This window comes from Macaca thibetana, chromosome 7, assembly GCF_024542745.1.
Source record: "Macaca thibetana thibetana isolate TM-01 chromosome 7, ASM2454274v1, whole genome shotgun sequence".
NCBI classification, from domain to species: domain Eukaryota; kingdom Metazoa; phylum Chordata; class Mammalia; order Primates; family Cercopithecidae; genus Macaca; species Macaca thibetana.
In genome coordinates, this window is record NC_065584.1 from 134,394,372 (window position 1) to 134,415,525 (window position 21,154).

Below are 21,154 nucleotides of genomic sequence, written 5' to 3' on the forward strand. Positions count from 1 at the left end.
CTAAGAATAATGTCTATAGGAAAAAATCACTGTTCCCAAAATCTTTCTTACATGAAGAACATATTTTGATTTAAAAAATGTACTATCACCTTAGCCAAGTAGATCAACTATTCTCTTCATCTAAGTGGCCACACATTATTTTGAAAAAATCAGAGAATTCACTCTTACTAAGCTTAATCACAAGTAATTCTCCTCTTTTTGAAAAAAACAAATACCCCAAAAGAAGATAGTTTCCAATGGAGAAGAAAACCTGGATATCTTAGTTCCAGGATAAAAGGTCTATGTTATATTTTTTCATTGCCTCTAGTGATAGTCTCAATCAATTTTCCTATACAGAGCCAAGTTAAGTGATAACCTAATGTCTCTTAAACTAGAAAAAAATATTGGCTGCCTTACATGTCAACTAATAATACAAGCCATAGCAACACAAAGCAAAAGTGTTGGTGTGATGTGGTTTGCTCTGGCCAGAAAACCTAACATTCTGGAAACAGCATTTCTGATTTTATAGCACAAAGTACAATTAAAGGTATCACTGGAATATCAGGAGTTAATATACTTATTAGGTTAGCAGTAATATTGTCCCAAACACTTTTTAAGAAAATTTCAAGATGTCACTTTAAAATAAGTTGTAATGTTTATTATCCCTAGTTCCTCAAAAATGGGATAGCACATAAGTCGAATTCTTTTTTTTTTCTTTTCTTTTCTTTTTTTTTTTTTTTTTAAGACATTCTCACTCTGTCACCCAGGCTAGAGTGCAGTGGCACCATCTTGGCTTACTGCACCCTCGACCTCCTGAGTTTGAACTATTCTCATGCCTCAGCGACCTGAGTAGCTGGATTACAGATGTGCATCACCACACCTGGCTAATTTTTTGTATTTTTAGTAGAGACAAGGTTTTGCCCTGTTGGCCAGGCTGGTCTTGAACTCCTGGCCTCAAATGATCTGCCCACCTCAGCCTCCCAAAGCGCTGGGCTTACAGGCATGAGCCACCGAGCTTGGCCCTAGAATTCTTAATGAGTTGATCACTGGCATATGCTGTATCATCACCCTTCATTAATGAGTTTAAGACCACTCTTATGTGTACAAAATGACCACTCTAATCTAGACACTATGCTGAGTGTCAGAGCTGCAAGTGGAATTAGATACAGACTGTGGTTATCAAAAAACCTGGAGACTAGTGGAAAAATATAAGTCTGGCTCTTAAATAACCGCAACTAAACTATCTCTGTCTTCTGATACCTGGAGTATGTGGATATTCTTCCCATCAACAATGAAGATTACCTGCACTTCAGAATGAACTCAGTGTTAGATTGTTTGCCATACAGCTGTCATCAAAAGTCCAGTGAGAAAACTGATAGACCAGAAAGACTGTCTAATAAAGGATATATTAACTTTCATTTCTCAATATATTCCAAGTTTTGTCCCCATAAATGGTGAGCTCATCAGAAAACTATATGTCTGGACTGTATTACTCTGGTCCCTCTAGGCTTGTCTTCTCAGAATCATGGCTTAACATCAACGCCAACAGATTTCAATCAGGATTTATTTATAATCATGGGTAAAACATCTCTACTCGCTGAAGCTTCAACTATTATGTCACTCATAGTTTTCTCAGGACCAGGATAAATCTTCTTGCTTACAATTACCAGAGTACTTCCTGTCATTAGACCATCAGCTTTGTACCCTCAGCACCTTCATTATAAGGAGAAACAGAGTTTGAGGCAATGTAAATCCATGAATGACAAATCTTGATGGGTCATTTCAACAAAAACCCAGAAATTTTATAGTAAGACTCTGTTCTTTGAGGATGACTTTTTAGGAACAATCTTGACACTTGCAGAAACCAAATTCTATTCAGAATGGACCAGAAATTGGAATTTAACTTCTATACCTTTAAAGAAGAGAACATTGGCCCCCTTGTTTATGAAGGAAATGATGCAGCATAGTAGAAGAGTATGTGTTGTAGAACTGGAAAACATGCACTGGAGTCCAAGCTTCAGCACCAACCAGCCTTCAGGCAAGATATTGATTGAGACTGGAATTCCCTGCCATGACCTACCAAAACTGGCTCTTATCAACCCCTCAGAATTTCTTTATTCAGAAAACTGAGGTCTTTAAAATACCATAACCCACCTAACATTTAAACACTTTCAGATGAAATAAATTCATTAAAGCATTTTGTAAACTGTAAAATATATACATTTAAAATATTGTGGCTATTTTTTATTATTATGAAGCACCTCATTATAAGGATTGTACATTCTGATTTTGATTTCAAGTCTTCAAAGGAGCTATCTGCACTCACTTTCTCTACTTCTTCACTGTCCATGCTTTTTCCAATCAGGATTTTGTCTCCATCCTTCCAACTACAACCTCTCTGGTCACCCTGTATGTTACTAAATCCAATGATCAGTTCTCAGTCTTCACTTTATTTATCACAGTTGGCCACCCCCTCTTTCTTCAAACCCTTCCTTTGTTTTAACTCCAGAACATACAACTAGTTTTCCTCTTATTTCATTAGTCATTGCTTCTCATGCCCTTAGCCAGCCCTTTCTCTTTTGCCCATCTTCAAGCTTTAGAGTGCCTGAGAGTTAGAGCTCTTCTCCCCACTATGTAGGGCCCAGAATCTTCATCCTAGGTGGCCAAATGACCTTTTCTTTTTTTTTGAAACAGGGTCTCTGTTGCTCAGGCTGGAGTGCAGTGGCATGATCTCTGCTTGCTGCAGCCCCGACTTTCCAGGCATCAATCCTCCTACCTCAGCCCCCTGAGTAGCTGAGACTGCAGGTGCATACCACCATGCCTGGCTAATTTTTATATTTTTAGTACAAATGGGGTTTTGCCCAGTTGCCCAGGCTGGTCTCAAACTTCTGCTCTCAAGTGATCTGCTTGCCTTGGCCTCCCAAAGTACTGAGATTACAGGCATAGGGCACTGTAATCAGCCTCGGATGAGTTGGGTTTTTTTTTGTTTTTTTTTTTTTTTTAGGCGGAGTTTCCTTCTTGTTGCCCAGGCAGGCTGGAGAGCAATGGCACAGTCTCGGCTTACTGCAACCTCCACCTCCCAGGTTCAAGCGATTGTCCTGCCTCAGCCTCCCAAGTAGCTGGGATTACAGGCACCCATCACCATGCCTGGCTAATTTTTTTGTATTTTTAGTAGAGACGGGGTTTCACCATGTTGGCCAGGCTGGTCTCAAACTCCTGACCTCAGGTGATCCACCCGCCTCAGTTTCCCAAAGTGTGACGACTTTTAAATTATATCTTCAGCCCACATCTCTCCCCTAAGCTTCAATAATGCAACTACAGAATGACTAATATCTTGATAGAATTCTGGTTTCCTAGACCAGGCAGTAAACAACCATCACCACCACCACATGCTTCTTCCCCAGTTTTCTCCATCTTGGAACCTCAGCCAACAACTAGGTTTCCTGGTGCCTCTCTTCATACCTACCCAGTACAGCAACATTCCTATTGCCTCTACCCTCAAAATACATCTCAATCTGTGGGTACTAGGAGATATTTACTAAGGAACTACTGCTATTTTGTCAAATGAGTAATGGTAGTATGGCTAAATATATTTAAGTCCTTATATGTTCAAGATAAATACTAAAGTATTGATGGATAACAGAATATGACATATAGGATTTGCTTTTAAAATACCCCAGAAAAAAAAAATAAAAATGGATACAAAATAGCAAGAAGTATACAAGTATACAAGAATAGCAAGTTGCTGCAGCTAGGTAATACATAGAAAAGGATTCATTGTACTGTTCTATTTGTCTGTGCATGTGTGTCTGAAAATCCATGAGTGATGGTGATTATGATGAAAGAAAGAAAGAAAGAAAAGAAAAGAAAAGAAAAGAAAGAAAGAAAGAAAGAAAGAAAGAAAGAAAGAAAGAAAAGAAAGAAAGAAAGAAAGAAAAAGAAAGAAAGAAAGAAAGAAAGAAAGAAAGAAAGAAAAGAAAAGAAAAGAAAAGAAAAGAAAAAAAGAAAGAAAGAAAGAAAGAAAGAAAGAAAGAAAGAAAGAAAAAGAAAGAAAGAAAGAAAGAGAAAGAAAGAGAAAGAAAGAAAGAGAAAGAAAGAGAGAGACAGAAAAGGAAGGGAAGGAAGGAAAGGAAGGGAAGGAAGGGAGGAAGGGAGGAAGGAAGGAAGAAAGGAAGGAAGGAAGAGAGAGAGAGAAAGAAAGAAAGAAAAAAAGAAAGAAAAAAGAAAGAAAGAAAGAAAGAAAGAAAGAAAGAAAGAAAGAAAGAAAGAAAGAAAGAAAGAAAGAAAGAAAGAGATTCTACTTGTGTTTATGTCCTTCACTGCTAACATTCAAGTCCATGGCATCACCATCATACCTGGACAAGAGTAGAAAACAAAATTTGTCACTGTCATTCTGCTCTTGTCTCTCTTTGCTGTCTACTGTCTACATAGAAGTCAGAGAAATCTTTTTATTGTTCATATAATTTTCCTGCTGAAAACCCTCCAATTGGCTTCTCATCACATTTAACATAAAATTGGAATTCTCTATCACTACCTCTAGGAATTGGCTCTTGCCAGCCCTTCAGCACTCCCCTTTATCACAATACTCTAGCCACAGTAGACATCTTACTGTCAGGTTCGTTTCTACCTTGGAGTTTTTATACTTGTTGTTTCTTCTACCCAAGATCTTGGCATGGCTAGCTGCCTCTCAGCTCAAATATCACCTCTTCAAGGGGCTTTCTCTGGCCACCCTCTTTAAAATCATCTCCTCATCTCCCACCCTATCACTCTCTATCCTATTCCCCTATTTTATTTTCTTTGTTGTACTTACAACTACTTGAAATCTTATTATTTATTTAAATTTTGTTTATTATGTGTCTTCCACACTAGAATGTTGTTCACTAGGGCAGGGATTTATCTAGCTTCCTCATTTCTGTATCTTTAGTACATAGGAGAGTGCCTGGCACATAGAAGGGGCTCAACACATGTTGGTGAATGAATATTTGAACAGATTAGCTATTTATGTGGTCACTCATAATGTGTGCATAGCATATTTAGTTCTAGAGCTGACATGAGTAATAGTTTCACATGGCTATGTCTCCTGAGAAGACCCTAAGAAAGTGTAACAAAGCTAACGACAAAGTATGGAAAGAGGGTAAGGACAGGATGAATCATTGCAAGGCAAAGGATAACGGTTTAGACAATAAAAGAAATAAAGAAAAACTTTTTTCCAAAAGAAAAAAGTGGAAAACAAGATTGCATATATTGCATGGGCTCTTTTGCATATATGTATATTTGCAAAAAAAAAAAAAATGCAACAATAAGGGATAATACGTTTCCCTAAAAAGTAGACCTTTTTACTTTTCTGAATTTTTCACATTTTTAATTGATGAATTTTAGATAAAAACTCACTTCTCAGAAGCCTCCTTTGTTCCCCAGACAGGCCTAAGTACCCCTTCTTTAGTGCTTCCATTGCGGTCCATCAACACATCCATCCTCTTATACATTATATTGAAACTAAAAACTTGGTTGTCTCCCCCCCCACAAACTGTGAGTTGTGAAAACAGAAATGCTATGTTAATCATCTTTGGTACATGGGAGATACTTAGTATTTGCAGAAATAAGATAGACCTGAAGATTCCTCTGGTTCAGAGCATCCATGCTATGTCTGTTCTTAATGCTGGGACAATAATTCAAATGACTCCAAGAAAAATGGCTCTATTATTGAGCCCTATCACTTTCTCCAGTTCGAGCCAATAGGATTAGAGTGTAAGCAGGAACTGCGATACCCTCCCTTTGCCCAACCTATGACATGAACTAGAGTGCCCCAAAAAATCCTCTATTTCCAAACCCATCAGGTCTGGGTAAACCTGGCCTCTGGTAAAGGTCCTAAATCTGTTTCTCCGTGCCCCGTTGACCACAGTAAGTCCCTGGAACGGGGGAAAGCCTTGGGTTCAGGGATGGTATATCAAATGGCAGTTCCATTTCTCATATTTTAGTAATAAGATAAATAATAAAGACCTTCTAATGCAATGCCTTCATTATTCATTGGCACTACTCAAACCCCAGAGTCTCTAGGTTGTTTTCTACTCCCTGGATATATCTATATGATGATTTTTTGCCTGGAGTAGACTCCATTTTTCTCTATTAGGAAGATGAAAACTTTCTGCCAGAAAGTTGTCCTTTTAATTACTTTCTGGAAAACACTCTAAGTTATATGCTCCACCCAGCTCCAGGATGAAGTTTTTCTGCTTAATAGCAATGACAGGCTGGCCTCATACTCCTCCAAGCCCTCTCTGCTTTCTAGCTATCAAGGGGTTTCAAGACCTTATGGTCTTATTTATAGTCTGTAAAAATATGTCTAAATATATGTATAACCAATCTTCTCTCTTCTGAATTCCTTTCTTAATCGCAAGAGCCACTACTGGGAACGATATTTTCAATTTGGTTAATCAGGAGATTTCGTGCCAGTGATTGTGGCCATAATTAGGCACATTTGGGTAAAACTTTTATTAGTTTGACATTATCAGTACCAGATTTGAAATTTAACACCAAAAAATCTGCAGGCCAATTACAAGCATTTATACCACAGTCCTTTGCATATTTGTCTGCATAAACTCTAATCCCTACATTTTTAGGCATCTAATACTCTAAAGTGTTCCCTATTTAATAGGGCCTCTGTTGCTTATTGTTTTCCTATCATTCTTTAGATCTCAATTCCAATGTTCTTCCTTCATCATCCTTAGAAGGAGAGTAAGAAATGAGATACAGAGAAAGCAAGAAAAAAGAATCTAAAGATATCCATCAAAACAGAATGAAAAGTGCCCCTGGTATCCTAGTGTGGAAAGCATGACAGCATCTCTTCACCTCTGCACCCACAAAAATTGAGACCAAAGGCAGAAAAAAAAAAAGTCTTTTTAAACTATAATGAAGGATCAGGTGAAAATGAGAAAGTCCAACAAAGAAAATAGGACATACGCTGAAAAGTATTTCTCAAAATGAGAAGTGATACTCTAGCACGTTAGTTATCTGATGGGGTGCAAATTAAGGAAGCCATGTACCTTTTCTCATGTTTTATTTGTCTTGTTCTTACTGGAAAATTAAGTTCTATTATTTTTAAAAATATTAAGATATTTGTATTACTCAAGTTTCAAAGGAAGGATTAAATGAAAAAAAGTAAATTCCCATAAAAATTATGTATCTAGCAGTTTAACTATGGTTCTGTGACCCCAAAACTTATTTCTAATAAAGCAAGCGTTTGCAGAGCTGAGTTCTCATGGGGGTTAAGTCTGGATTTGTCCACCCTGGACGGACAGAGAGAGTAAACAGATTGTATGATAGAGGTAGGTAATTTCCAACAGATACTTAATAACTGAGCCTAGAAAGAAAAAAACCTCAGCTCTTCCCTTTTGGCAGAGCTTTAAATTTTTTTCACATTTTGAAACTATTTACAGTTCATATGGTTTCCAGACCTACTCTCCAAAACCAAGGGCACCATCCCCTGCCTGGGTCTCTCAGCACTCCACATGTGATTTCTGAGGCAGCCAGCCAGACGAGCATTTGATTTGAAAATGAAGCCTTAAATTTAGCAGTGTGAAAGGGGAAAGCATGTAAGAACACAAATGCCTGGAAAGGGGCAAGGTAACCAGCTGAGGCCAGCTGGGTGAATACTCTTCGCCATCCAGGCAATTCAAAAAGTGCCTCTGTGAGGGAAATGTCCACCGCAAACCCCAGCAAGTCTATTCCTGCTTCTCCACCGGGTGTCTAGGGCTGCCTGTCACATTTTGGCTTGCCCAACGTGCTGCAACCTGGGGGCAGCTGCGAATGAAACAGTAAGCATTGCTTCAAATCATATCTTGAGCTCTGCTAATTAAGAAATGAAGTCCAGGCAGACCTAAACCCTCCCCTTTCCTTAAGTGTCAGACACTGTCCCATACATGTTAATTTCCAGCAGTGCCCAAGAGACTCCCAGTAACACAGAACACTAGGGTAAAGATGGGCTTGGTATCCAAGAACCTCACGCTCTCACGTGCAGCAATGTGCACAAACACACAATATATGAATACTTCTCCTTGCCCCATATTAGTTGCAGGGAAGAAAAGAGGAGTCTAAACTATATTCTGCTTTTGCTCCAACAGGCTTTATTTAATTCACTTTAGTGCATTTTGCCCACTATCATGTAATTATTGCATATTACCTACATGGGAATATGGAGATTGCTTCAGCCTCAAGTAAGTCACAGCAGTAATACAGACAGACAGACAAGTATAGCAATAGGCAGTTAGCCTCTCCCCATATCTATCTTGACCCCTCTGCATTAGCTTCTTCCCATGCAGCAAGTATGAGATTTTCCAAAGACAAATCCTTCCACACAATCCCTCTGTTATGAGAAAAAAGACCCAAACTCTTAACGTAGGCTTGAAGACCCTGAAGGGTCTGGCCTCTGATGGCTTCTCCAGCCCTGTCTGCTGCTGCTGTTCTCTCCGCCTTATTCTCTGGAATTCTGTCAATCAGTCCCTCATAATCACCATCCTCCTTCCCCTCCACAGGACCTTTGCACATGATTTCCCTCTGTCTGGAATTCTTCTCATCCCATTGCTCCCACTCCTATCACCACCTTTGCCTAGTTAACTCCTACTCTTCATTATGTTTTCAGCTCAAATGTACTACTCCTTTAAAGAACCCATTCCTAAACTGCTTCACCTCACCTCTACCAACCCTCACAAAAAATACCTTTCTTTAGAACCACACTCTTTTCCTTAGCAGCACTTGCCTTGGTTTGTAATTATACACTACTTAGCATGGCTATTTTATTGCCTACTTCCCTGACCAGATACTAAGCTCTGTGATTGCACAGAACATATCTGTTTGGGTTGACCTGTATTTGCAGAATCTAGCTCAATGCCTGGCACACAGGGTGCACTCCATAAAGATTGGCAAGTAAATGAAAGCTAAGGACACCATTATGACACTATGTGCCGTGATATAATAGAGTGCTATTATCAAGACAAACAAAGACGGTGGGAATATGGTCAGGACATTACCCTAGTAGCCTCATGCTTTGAATTGTCTCCGGACACCTTCTGCTACAATTTCTTCCATCTGGAATATGATTTATCTTCATTGTTGGAAGACTCTATGATTAAAGTTCTTCTTTCTTACCCAATCCATTTTGTAACTTTTATATCCTACCCTCCTGTTCCACTGTCATCTCTATTACTATTACCATCAAATCCATCCTCATACTTCTTTTACCAGGTGGAGTCACTGACTTCCATTCTTTGGCTCCTCACCATTACACCAAAGTTGAAGAGGATCACAGAGTCACAGTACTTAAACCTTAAGAGGGACCTTGAAATATCTGGCCCAATGGTACTCAAACTTCAATGTACATGAGAATTCCATGAAGTGCTCATTAAAAAATACAGTCCTCAGTCTCAGACCCAAAAAGTTTAATTCAAGAGGTCTGGGAAAGAGCCCAGGAATCTGCACCTGGGTGATTCAGATGCAGGCGGTCCTCAGACCTCATGTGCAGAGGTGCCATCCAGTGCTGTGATGCTTGTGGGGGATCCTCAAGATCTACCACAAAGGGTGAGAGGGCAGCCGAGGGCACCCGCTCTGAGCAACTGCACTGTACATAAGATTTCATTTGAAAAGGGTTCTGCTTATTGGAAAAAGAAATGTTTGAAAATGACTGATATCCAATATCTTTGTTTCACAGATGAGAAAACTCAAGTCCTTGGTCCTCAGTCATGTAGCCAGTTCATGGCAGAGCAGGACTGAACCACAGCCTCCTGACACCAGGCTAGTAGACTTTTCCCAACACCTTCCTGCCTTATGGGGTAGAAAGACAACAGAGGTTCTCACTGCCGTGTTGCCCAAGAGTCTTACAATGAGCAGCCTGCATATGAAGATGGTACTTGTGATGGACCACATTGCACCAGAGCACATAGCTGGAGGGACAGGAGATGGTGGATTTGGGTTCGTTTTTCATCCAGCATATTCTTAGCCTCCCTCTTCAACAAGCCTGTAAAGACCTAGTCATCCTCTATGGCCTGACCTCTTCCTGGGTTCTCCAATGCTCTCCCCACCCTCTCACCTCTCCCTTATTACACAAAGTAGTTTGATTCTCCCTCAGCTCTGAACTCAAATCTATTGCAGCGAATCACCAAAATAGCAGGGTCTTTTGTAACCAGGATGCATTTATCTTAGATGATAATGGAAGTTAAAGATACACCAAGTTCTATGTGCCATTTAAAACTCTTGTCTTTCTCTTTTCAAAAAAAAAAAATAGGTTTATGCATCTTTTCTCAGTTGTTATTGGGAGGAGATCCAGAATTTATTTTGAAAAAAACAAACAAACAAACTCAAACCTCAACCACAAAGGCCTCGGAGATGTTAGAACATTAATTTTAAAAATGTAAAGTTTTCTTAGGATCTTAAAATCTGAAAGATAAAAGAGATCAAAATATTATAGTGAAGAAATCTGGTTTCATTCAGAGCTCAAAGGTTGTCTCTACCAAACCAAACAAATGTTTTAACAGCATTTGTTGGCTATTTCTCATCAATTTTTCCTCCCAGCAAATTTTTACTACAGGGGCATTTTGCTTTACACTTCCTGACATGATTTCAATGGGTTAATTTCTTCCATGCATTTTTAATTGGTGTCGGTAGTAAATTAAGAAAACTTGGAAGAGTACAAACAAAACATAGAAATCGCCCTTGATCTTGCTACCGAGATCAGAGTTAACTACAATTAATTTGTGGGTGCATTTTATGATTCCCTCTCCTCCATCTTTGCTTCCTCCTCTTCTTTTTCCTCTCTGCTTCTCTACACAATATTCCTTTTTAAAAATAATTGAGATTATTTTATACTACATCCTACTGTCATGGTTGAATAGTACAAAGGTATTTGCAACAGAATCTGTGAATATGATCTTAGTTGGAAAAAGGCTCTTAGCAGACATAATTAAATTAAAGATCTTGAGGTAAGATCATCTTGGATTAGGCTGGACTCTAAACCCAACCACAAGTGTCTTTACGAGAGAAGAGAAGGAAAGAAGAGACACAGAAAAGAAGCTTATGTGCAGGTGGAGGCAGAGATTGGAATTACATAGCCACAAGCCAAGGAATGCTTAAAGCTATCAGAAGCTAGCAGAGAGGCCTGGAACAGATTCTCCCTTAGAGTCTCCAGAGGGTTTACAGCCTTGCTAACACTTTGATTTTGGACTTCTTGCCTAAAGAACTGCAAGAGAATAAAGTTCTGCCGGGCTTTTTTGTTAGTTTTTTGTTTGTTTGTTTTTGGGTTTTTTTGTTTTTTTGTTTTTTTGTTTTACATGGAGTCTTGCTGTGTTGCCAGGCTGGAGTGCAGTGGTGTGATCTTGGCTCACTGCAACCTCCACCTCCTGGGTTCAAGCGATTCTCTTGCCTCAGCCTCCCAAGTAGCTGGGACTACAGGTGCGTGCCACCAAGCCTGGCTAATTCTTTGTATTTTAGTAGAGACGGGGTTTCACCGTGTTGGCCAGGATGGTCTCGATCTCCTGACCTCATGATCCACCTGCCTCAGCCTCCCAAAGTGCTGGGATTACAGGCGTGAGCCACCGCGCCCGCGCCCGGTCAAAGTTGTTTTAAAGCAGTTGGTTCATGATGGTTTGTTTTTAAGCCACATGGTTTGTGGTGACATGTTATAGCAGCCCTAGAAGACTAATATTCACTTGTTTTTAGTTTTTACTTGAGAGGGTCTATGTTTGTTCATTTGTTCATTCTTTCACTCAGTAGACACTTATTCTCTGCCTACTCTGTGTCAGGCAGAATGCTATTAGGTTGGTGCAAAAGTAAAAGTGATTCCAGAATTACTTTTGCACCAACCTACAATATGCTGAGGATACAGAGTTTAATAAGATATAATGTTTTCCCCAAATATAATGCAATCATATGTATATGGTACAGGATAGGTTTATCTGTAGAATTGCCAGGATACTCTCACGTTTTGTTGTTTTTACTTCTGGGTAAGGTGCGGAGCAAAATGACTCATCTCATTAGGAACGTACAGCTCTCAAAAGTTCTTGTCAGTATACAGGCTCTGTAGATGTGACAATGCTGGGTGGTAGAAAACCTTGGTAGGTTTTGGGAACCTGGTTGGGAATGGTGCTTCGAAGCTATAACTCAGGAGCACTGGAACGTTTTTAAACTTGACCAGTTTTCTAAAAAACTGAGATCTATTTCCTTATTCCATGTTAGGCACTTTCTAATTCTCTCTACTTACTGATCTTTGATAAGAATTAGATGTGCAATACTGGAAGGAAAAGGAAAAGATAGAAGTAGACAGCATAGAAAGTAAGAGTAATGATGTCTAAATTAGATCTAAGGACTCAAATGGACCTGGGAAATTTGGGTTACTGTAAAAAGTAACATCATCAGCAACATACGGAAAGAAGACTCTGGCAGTGGTATTGTGGAAGAGCTGTGAGATGAGGAAGACTGGCAAATATAATTGAGAGTGATACTGAATATTGAAGAAGGACGGTAATGGATTCCAATGATGGAGAAAGAATAGATTTTCGAGATGTGAAGAAAGTTGATGGTATTTTCTAATGGAGAATATGGTAAGTCCTCACTTAACATTGCTGATAGGTTCTTGGAAACTGTGACTTTAAGTGAAACAACATACAGCAGGTCCTCAAATAACGTTGTTGAGTTCAAAGTCTTTTATTATAGTATAGGTGAGAAAAAACTTGATTTTGTTACATTTCGTTACACGTAAAGTCATAGTTTTCAAGAACCTATCCACGATGTTAAGTGAGAACTTACTGTCTATGGTGCAGTAAAGTATATTTTCCATAATCTTGGCATTCCTTCACAATAAACACTAACTGGATTTTAAATTTGCTTAATGTCCAGTGTTCAGTCCAGTATGATGGAGTTGCAGGGGGAAAGAAGAAAAGTTAAGTATTGAGAAGTGGAATTGAGTTTGGAGAGGGCTTCATGGAAGACAGCACACAAACAGCAGTGGAGATTTAAGAGGCTCTATTGGTAACAGGGGACGAATTTCATTCCGATAATCCAGTTGGCTCAATGTCAATCAGCATGTGCTAGGGCTTCCTCAGGGATATGATAGAGGTTTTATAGGAACATTGAGAGTAGCAGCAGGGATTCATGGTTTTCATCCATCCATCCATCCACCTACCCATCCATCCCATATTTAAGAAACACTTCTGAGTACCAGCCACTGTGCTAGGTGCTATGGACACATGGACTATTAGGACCCATGTCACTGCCCTCAAGGAGTCTGGGGTCTAGGGGAAGAGATGAACAAATAAACAGACTCTTATTTGACAGCAATAGGTGCAAGGAAGCATGAGGTACTCCAGGTGCACTGGGTGCTCTGGGTGCACACATATGAGGTGGGGATGGCTAATACCAGTTTTGGGAGGCTGGTGGCAGGGATGTCATTGTCTCAGAATAACCTTTGATAGAATTGGCCCCCCAGCAAAGGTCAGTCATTGAAGAGCTAATTGATCGGTGCCCCAGACACCGAGAGAGGGGAGAATAGAGCCAGCTACCCTGAGCACAGAATGGGGGAAGGAGACATTAAAAAGGTCAAAAACTGAGGAGGAGAACTTTGGTGAAGAAAAATGTTGAAACAGGATTTCATACTAAGGAGTATAAGAAATAAAGCTCCTCAAGTTTCTCCCCCACAGATTCTTCAGTCAACTCTACCTTGCCCTCTAAGCCTTTTATGGGAGAGGGCTCTTTGAAGGAGCTTTAAGAAGAGAAAAAGAGAACAGCTAACATCTGGGTCACATAAACTTTAAAAAGAAATTAAGAGATGCCACTGAAAACCCATGTGCAGAGTTTTGAAAGTGTTATAATTTCCTGTTATGTCAAGATGCACCTCATTTGGGAAAATAGTCACCATTTAGAAATTCAATCCTTAAAAATTGTATTCATGCAATATAATAACTGATTACAGTGGAAAATCATTTAAAAGAACTACAATAATGTCACGGCTCACATACAGAAACCAGTCCATTGGCAAAGGAACCCTTCCATCTGCAAAGCTGAGAACCAGAAACTGCCCAAGAAATGATCAGTCCAAGACTTAAGAAACTGAAATTAACTTATTGAAGGCAAAATTGTTTTTGAAGCAGTATTACTGTGAGTTGAATATTAATTTTTAAACCACTTCACTGAGTTCAAAAAGCACTGAGACCACTCTTGTTAGCTTGCTTCTGAACTCACTGTTATGGGTGTCACTGTTACACTCATAAAAGTGTGTTTTATTAATATTGTTTTTAAAAAAAGAATCAAGTTTTTCTGCTCAAAATCTCCTTTCAAATCTGCAAGTCTGTTCCTATAGACCCAAAATACCTTTCCCCTAGCCCCAATGGTACCCTGATAATGTATACATAATCTGGGTGGGCTAGAGATAAAAGACTCAGGCAGTTGGTCCTGTGCCTTGTGTTTAACCACTCTAATTTTAAGCCCATAATTGAAACGGAATAACTCAATTGAGGGTACATTAATTATCCCATGTGATCAACAAGATCTCACTCTCCCCCTTACAAGAGGCACACACACACACAAAATGTGTGTCAGCTGCAAATACACTGAGTTCAATGATCTCTGGGTTTTTTTGTTACAAGTGCTCAAATAGAAAAAGTAAGAGAATATTTAATAAGAGTAATAATTCACTCTTACCCAAGACTGACACACCGGATAAAATCCACCAGAAGGCAATATCATATATACCCACCCCCCTACCACCACCTTCCTGGGTACGTTGTTTCCAAGAATACAGTAACAAATTATAAATCTCTTGACCATAGGTCTACGTGCCTCTAACCTGGAAGTACAAGGAAAGTGGGAATAGGTCCTTCCTAGCTGCCTGAAGGATCTGCTAGCCACCCCTCTGAATCAATACCCAAATTTGCTATCAAGATGCTACAGACCAGAACTACTACTTTATATACTTTACTTTTAAATGCTATATAGTTAATTATTGTAATATAAAATATATTCAAATTGTTTTCAATTGTTACTGTTTGGGGATTTACATGTATTATACTTTTTTAAGTCAACAAATGTTTATTTTTTTAAATTTTACTTTAAGTTCTGGGATACGTGTGCAGGTTTTTTACATAGGTATACATGTGCCATGGTGGTTTGCTGCACCTATAAACTCGTTATCTAGTTTTTAAGCCCGCATGCATTAGGTATTTGTTCTAATGCTCTCTCGCACCTTGCCCCCTACCCACCGCCCCCCATTGACAGGCCCTGGTATGTGATATTCCCCTCCCTATGTCCTTGTGTTCTCATTGTTCAACTCCCACTTATGAGTGAGAATATGTGGTGTTTGGTTTTCTGTTCCTGTGTTAGTTTGCTGAGAATGATGGCTTCCAGCTTCATCCATGTCCCTCAAAGGACATGAACTCATTCTTTTTTATGGCTGCATAGAATTCCATGGCGTATACGTGCCATATTTTCTTTATCCAATCTATCATTGATGGGCATTTGGGTTGGTTCCAAGTTTTTGCTACTGTAAATAGTGCTGCAATAAACATATGTGTGCATGTGTCTTTAGGGTAGAATGACTTATAATACTTTGGGTAAATATCCAGTAATGGAATTGCTGGGTCAAATGGTATTTCTGGTTCTAGATCAAGAAAGATACATAAATTATATTTTAAAATTGAAAACAAACTAAACGCCAAACAGAGAAATGGTATGTGAATTGTGAGATATGCACTGGATAGAATGTTATATAGCCCCTAAAAATCATATGTATAAAGAAATAAGAAATCATAATGATATGATGTAAAGTAAAAGCAGAAAGATAAAAATGTAAATACATAATTATAAGAAATCTTGGCATAGAAAAAAAGACAGAGAGGAAATATAAGAAAATAGTAACCATAATTACTTTGGATAGTGGAAGAATGAAAGTTATTTTCTTCCTTCCACTTTTTCTTGTTTTCTAAATTTCTCTTAATGAATATATGCTGCTTTTATAAAGGAAAAAAATATACACCAAAGAAAAAATGAAACAGAATTTTAAATCCTAATATCCAATGGGAGTCATCATTCAATTAAACTAGAAAAGTTGATTAAACAAGTTGTTCCTATTGAAAGAGTATGTTTGTTCATGTAATTATGCAGCTTCTGGAAATACCAGACTTGGAAAGTGCAGAGACAATACTCCACAGTAGTAAAAGCAAGCTCCTTCCTTTCCCCATAATACACACAGTTTCCAAAAATGAATAAGATTGATGGAAACAGGCCTACGAGAGCTTCAGAGATTTAAGCAAAGTTTATCAATGTGCAGGAAAGTATAAGGTAGAACGCTGCACAAAAAGCTTATAGTCAAGTACAATTTAAAATCTAAAAGTGTCAGGGAAATATCCCGACTAAATGAAGGGTAATTGCACTGAAGCATCTGATCTCAGACTGTTCTAATGCAAAATGTTAAGTTTAGAAGATGTTGGAGAAGTAAAAATGTTAAGAAGTGATACAGACTCTATTTGTTAATAATGACACAAAGAAGGGGTGGTAGCACCCTGGAAGAACGAACAGAGAATCCTCGGCTTTTTAAAATATTTATTATGTGAAAAACTATGCTTATCATTTTATTTTATTTTTTAATAATTTTAACTTTTGTTTTAGATTCAGGGGATACATGTGCAGGATTGTTACATGGGAAAATTGTGTGATGCTGAGGTTTAGGATACAGATGATCCTACCACTCAGGTAGTGAGCATAGTACTCGATAGGTAGTTTTCCAATCCCTGTCCTGCTCCCCTTCTCCTTTCTCTAGTAGTTCACAATGTTTATTGTTCCCATCTTTATATTCATGTGTACTCAATAACTAGCCCCCAGTTATAAGTGAGAACATGTGGTATTTGGTTTTCTGTTCCTGTGTTAATTTACTTAGGATAATACCCTACAGCAGCATCCATGTTGCTGCAGAGAACATGATTTTGTTCTTCTTCATGGCTATGTGGTACTCCTTGGTGTATATATACCACATTTTCTTCATCCAGTCCATTATTGATGGGCATTTAGGAAGATTCCATGTCTTTACTATTGTGAACAGCACTGCAATGAGCATATGTGTGCATGTGTCTTTATGGTAGAATGATTTATTTTCCATTGGGTGTATACCCACTAATGAAATTGCTGGGTCAAATAATAGTCCTGTTCTAGGTTCTTTGAGAAATATCCACACTGCTTTCCACAGTGGCTGAGTAATTTACATTCCCACCAATGGTGTATAGATGGTTACCATTTTGGATTAAACGGAATTCCTTTCCTCGAGTGTCTTTTTTTTTTTAATCTAAAAAAAAAAAAAAAACGCCCAGGCTGGAGTGCAAATGGCACGATCTTGGCCCACTGCAACCTCCCCCTCCGGGTTCAAATGATTCTCCTGCCTCATCCTCCTGAGTAGCTGGGATTACCAGTGCCTGACACCATGCCCAGCTAATTTTTGTATTTTTGGTAGAGATGGGGTTTCACCATGTTGGTCAGGCTGGTCTCGAACTCCTGACCTCAGGTTATCCACCTTCTCAGCCTCCCAAAGTTCTGGGATTACAGGCATGAGCCACCACACCTGGCCATTGAGTGTCTTTTAAAATCAGACATAAAATATAAGTATAAACAGACAGATATGGGTGGAGACATGGCTTCAATTAGAGGCTCACAAACCTGTCTGTACATTAGACTCATCTTGGAAACTTTAAGAAACACCAAGGCCTCATCTCCAAGACACTCGTTTAATTGCTCTGGGCTGTAAATGGGATGTGGGTATTTTTTAACTCCCCCAAGTGATTCTAATATGATGTCCAGTTTGAGGAGCATGGGATTAGGTGACCTCTGCAGGAACTTTCAGGATCCCTCTCACTTGCCCCTCATCTGCACAGTTGCTCCCATGGTAGCCAGGAATAGTTAGTATGACTTGAGGAAACATCCTCTTATGAAACATTTAAGTATGCATTGGTACTCGCAGACTCGCCAACAGTATCTTGTAGCCTAGGGCTGAGAATGTGCACTTCTCGTGCAGCAGTCACGTTAACTTCTACAATAAGGAATCATGCCACCGCTACTTACTTTTAAAACAAAAGTCATCAAAAGATTTTACCAAAAGCTAAAAGAACACCCATTTCTTAAGCACTTTCACATATTACAACAGTTTGCAAAGGCAGAAGATTTGTCCTGATTTGAAAGGAATAGAGTAAGAAAACAAAAAAAGTGAAATTGTAAAGGAAGGTTAAAAGGGAAGGGTTTGACTTCTATAATTATATCGTGGCTGAAGTTTACATTATAATTCACTTGGTGCTAAGAATGTTAATGAGTAATGCTCCAGGCACTGAAAATGTGGATGTATGTGTGTATTTGCATATGTATATTAACATATAGGTAAACTACATATATATTACATAATGATGTTTATATTTCTATGATTATATACAAAGCCCTTCAAACATAAAATAAATAGAGAAGACTTGATCAGACCACAAAGTCCACACTTGACACATTGTATCATGAATGGATAGAACTCTAATGTAGATTCTTACCTGCCATGAAACCCTGGGCTAGTCATCCCTTTGGGGCCTTAATCTCCTCATCTTTAAAATTGGGGCACTATTACCCACACCTTAGGGTTTTATGAGACTTAAGTGTAGGAGCACTGGGGCGAACACATAGTAGTTGCTCAATAAACGTGTTGAATCTGAATGTAGCCACCCACCTTCCTGGCTCCTGATCACAGGAGAAGGGGTACCTGAAGCCCAGAAGGAAAATCAACTGCCCAAAGTCACACAGTAATCACTTACAAAGACCAAGATTTCCTGACTGCTACTTTCATCCCACTTTCTTCCCTTTAGGGTCCTCCTCTCCAAAGCCGACTATGCCCTGCCTCATTCCAGGACATGCCAATGGCTCCTGCCCTAGTTTGAAGACCTTAAGTCCAAGACCTTCTGCCAGGAATACACAAGCGAAGCCACGAGCACCTGGCAGTGCCCAACCCAATGTGACACCCACCCCAGTAACACCTGGACTCCCAGGGCCCTGATCCCCTCCAGCCATTTTACTTTATTCCTGAATTGTGGCCCACAGATGCCAAGGATAGGGCCAAAACACTTTTAAAATATTTTATCTTAATATTGCCATGGGCTTAATTATGCATTTACTATCTTATACCTGCTTCCCTGGAAGCAGATCCTGAGATGAGTATCCACATGCAAGTGGTTTGTTAAGAAAGTATTTCTAGGAGAAACTGGGAAGGGAGATGAGAAGCAACACAGGAAAGGGAAAGAAACCAAGCAAGAACATGATTGCAGGCAAGTCCTGTCCTCAGCCCAAGCTTGAGGGGCACTCAGGAGTGCAAATTACACCTCAGAGTTGGTCCAACCTGAGGCAGGGGAGCTGCTGTTTCACGTGCCTGCCCCAATTGGTCACCGGTTCCAACATCCCAAGGGCCATGCCACGAAGAAAGTGGCAGGTGCAAGCTCTTAGAAGTAATATACGTGGGTGCTTGGGGATGAGTACAGGAAGACAGGGAGATCTGGGCAGAACCCCAACATTATCCTCCATAACCACCAACTCCACAGGACTCAACACTCCTTGTACTAGTTCAGATCTAAGCCCATTTGATTTCCCCAGTATCTCAAAATCCAAAAAGTGAAAAGCCAGTCTCCATAGCCTGAGCACATTCTACAGAAACCACCATCCTATGCACTGGAATTGGCTAATGATGGGATTTAGCAAAATTTAACAGAACAAGCCCGTCTTGTAGGTTGCCCTCTCTGCAAGGACATTTGTTACAGCTTAGTTTGAAAATTCAACAGATACTGTGGTAGGCTCAAGGGACACAAACACCATCAAGAGAGAGGACCCCTACCCTAGGGGAGCTCAAGGTTGTGGGTAATCTCTCAAATGGACATTTTTGCCTGATTTTTCACTGAATCCCAAAAAATACTCCGTTCCATTCTCAATTCAACTTTACAGGATCAGCGACAATGCTTTTCAAAACATCACACCATATTGAGTTATAAAGACATACTATCTCACAAGGAATTAACAAAAAGCTAAATAAAACCACAAGAAAGTACACTAACACTATTTCAAATGATAATGATAATGATAGCCACCATGTGTGGGAGACATATAGTCATCAAATTTCTGAATATCTAAATTACTGGATTAATCTCATGGCCTCTAAATAGAGGCCCCAACATCTATCACAATCCAGGTATTTTGACCGGTAATTTGAGAGACAATAAAAGATATGCTAGAGTTATTAGTTCAAATTCACTATGTAAGTGTATTTACTTTTAACACACTTTATATGAGATGAGACTTCAAAGTAATGAGACTGATGATTAGATGTTCCTTGGGAAAGGAACGTATTAACATCAGATCTAATACCTAGTCAGAACTTTCAGACTTGAGAAAGTCAAGATATGCAGCAGTACTACCCAAAACCACACACACTCTGTCTTCTAAAGAGCCTTTTAAAGAAGTAACAAGACTACATGGAGAATGCTAACAACACACAAGACACTGGGCCAAGCATTTTACAGAACTCCTTTAACCTTCACAGCAACTCCATCCATGGGAGAGAACCCATTATAACCCCACCTTACAGAGGAGAAATCCAATGCTTACAGAGATTAAAAACTTTCCCAAGACCACAGAATTATTCAGAGAAGGACAAAACTCATATTTAAGTCTCTCAGTGCAAAATGCATACTTTTAACACCACACTGTGGTGGCAACGATTCAAAACCCGTTAACCTGGAATTGAACCATGGGGGTCCAGGCACCTTTATGGCTTATCCATGTCACACCAGGATCACACTTTCCAAGGCTCTGTCTCTAAAACTATGGTTTTAGATTGAGATCATTTTTCTTCACTGTCCTTTTTATATCATTTTCTAAAACAAGTCAAAAGAAAAACTGTAGGTATTCATTATGTAATTAGTAATCAGTCAATATTTTAGTTATAGAGATTACTTCAATATCACCATGGATTTCCTAGGCTACCTAGCCCCTCTTGATATCTTTAGCATTTTCCCTCACATATGGCTAATTCATTTTATGATTTTCTCTTTAAAAATTACATTCTTCACAGTACACAAATGATTCAAAATCATTGCCTGATGTGATTGACTGCCAGATTTAAGTACATCATTAAAATTTA

General features: G+C 39.1%; 1 protein-coding gene across 12 annotated transcripts in view; it reads right to left on the minus strand.

Annotated features, from left to right (window-relative positions):
• Positions 1-21,154, minus strand: part of ATP8B4 (ATPase phospholipid transporting 8B4 (putative)) — a 314,125-nt gene that overhangs the window by 161,484 nt on the left and 131,487 nt on the right. The gene's annotated exons all lie outside the window — the stretch shown is intronic.